This window comes from Capsicum annuum, chromosome 7, assembly GCF_002878395.1.
Source record: "Capsicum annuum cultivar UCD-10X-F1 chromosome 7, UCD10Xv1.1, whole genome shotgun sequence".
NCBI lineage: Eukaryota > Viridiplantae > Streptophyta > Magnoliopsida > Solanales > Solanaceae > Capsicum > Capsicum annuum.
The window spans coordinates 10,402,701-10,405,368 of NC_061117.1; positions in this window are offsets into that span (position 1 = coordinate 10,402,701).

Here is a 2,668-nt window from a genome sequence, read left to right on the forward strand (position 1 = left end):
CACAGAATACAACTTTTTCTCACACAGCTTATGATGAAGTGTGACGCCTTATCAGGAGTCTGACGACTTATCAGGCATTGTGGTTAGCTCCTTCACCAAATTTGATGATTTTTGCCTTTGGCTAATGGCAACTCCTGATGGCTTATCAAGACTTTGATGACATATTAGAAAATGTCATCACTTCTTCACTTTAAATCTTATGTACTGCCTTAGGCTGATAACATTCTCAATGGTTTATCAGAATTGTGACGACTTAGCAGAGATGTCATCACACTTCTGCTCCAACTTCCTCACACTGTCTACAGCTGATGATGACTCTGATAACTTATAAAAAATTTGATGACTTATCAGACAAGTCGTCTACTACACATTCATGGCCACTTGTTCCAAATTCACTTCTTTTGCTCTTATTGTTTTTGGTTTTCTTGCATCTTGACTTTCCTGCATTATCAAAGAGAAAGAAATCAAAAATGACAAAAGTTGCTTAAGACTTTACAATTATTTATAGTTAAAAACCTCAAATGTGTTAGCATTAGCTCACACATCAAGCACATAGGCATATATGTGGATCAGTACTTTGAGGATGTACTAAGTATATGGGGGTGCATGTAATAGTTAAATAATATCATCAATATTTATAGAAATCATGCATGCTGGTATAAATGACTCACATAGCTTGAGTAAAAATTAGAATCTAAATCTCATAAATCATGAATAAGGAAGCATGTAGTATAAATCTCGTGAGTCATTACACCTTATTCTAAAATATGTATCCTCTTCTTGTTCTCAAATCTTGTCAACTAGATGAAATCTTAAAACAATAACTTTCAAAATATATACTAAGACTTTAAATCTATAAACTATTTAAAGAGTAGGGGTCTTCTTTGGGAGGTTCTTCTAACCAACATAAATCATGTGAGCTTACAGAGAGTCCAACGTCTTGCCCACGTTGGGGAGATCTGCTCTATCCTTGCCATTGGAATAGACCCTTTAATTTTAGCGATCACTATCTTAACCCAGTTGGAAAAATTCAAAAACCTATGATTGCTCGTAGTTCTGGGGCATGAGACCTCGGAATCATACCCAACTCCCTGCTAAATACTACCACCATACTTACGCGTAGAACTTTTAGGAAATCCATCTTAAAATAGCATAAGGGTCTACAGTAAAAATCAATTACGCTTCTCTTAGATATAAATCATGAACTATATGAATAATGCGGATTCCTTATCTTAGCTTAGGATCAAAAGATCAAATCTTGCTTATCAAAGCATGCTAAAAATATAAGCTTCTTGAAATATCAAAACTCAATCTTAGGGATTAAAGCTCATGCTTCAAACTCATGTCAAAACATCTCAAAATTCATGTTTGATAACATAAACATTTGTAAATCATATTAAAATCTGGAAATTTCAGCAATGCTCATGAAAATATAAACAAACACATGAAATTTATCTTCAACAGCTCTCAAAAACACAAAATCTTGTAAATAGTGATAAATGGGTATGAATTCCAATTTAGAACTCATATATAAACATTCAAAATCATAAAAAACCTCCAACTCAATATGCTTCTTGAAAATACTTCAACTCCATCAAAATAATAAGATAAAGAATATCAATATCATACTTAAACTCACTTTTGAAAATCTGAAAAATTGTGTTACACGCATAAATACATGAAAATAGTCATGCAATTCAATATTCAATCACTTGTAAACTCATAATCTTCAAATAATATAAATTGGGATAAACCCTTACTTCAATTTCATGGAAAATCACATAAATTTCAGTAATTTATAAGTTAAAACAAGTTTTAGGCACAAGGACGAAAGGATTGTCCTAGTTCAAACTCCAAATACCTTAATTGACTTGATTTGATGAAGAAAGCTTGAATCTTGGTCCTTGAATGATGAACTTGTATGAAAAAGCTTGAACTTTGAATACTTTAGAGATGATCTTGATATCATTCTTGAAGTTTTTGGCTTAGAAACCCTAAATTCTTGATCTTTTTGTTGAAAAGAATAAGATGGAATTGATGATTCTCGAGGGAATTCATTAGAATTGCTCTTGAGGGAAAAATTGGAGAATGGAGGCAAATAATGCCCCATTTGAAGCCTCAGATCATGTTTTTATGACCTGGAATGAGGTGGGAAAAGACCCCATTTTCCTTTATTACTTTAAACCAGAAATTCATAACCCGAATCCCAAGTTTTCCCTTCAGCGCGATGCGCTACCATCGTGACAGCTCACTGCTTCACACTAAAATGGCTATAACTTTTTGCTCAGGTATCAGATTTTTGCGAAATTGATATTGTCGGAAATCTAATTTAATTATATACAATTCTGTGGGTCTTGAGATGGAAAATTATAAATATATAAAGTGTTATACACATTTAAAGTAGACCTTTGTAGGATTGAATGCCAAATTTTGGTCGAATCTAATGTTCTTAGCACCACTTGGCTCTAAGTGACTTCTATGAATATCATTCACCTAATAAGGACTTTACATACTTCGGATTAAAGTCATGACACAAGAATTTGAATTATGGATCAAGATTATGACAATTAAACCTTCACCGCAATGTGGTGAAATTGCATTAAGTTATAGAAAAAGGACAAGTAAGAATTCTCACTCTGGCGCGACGCAGTTCTATCGCGTTGTACCA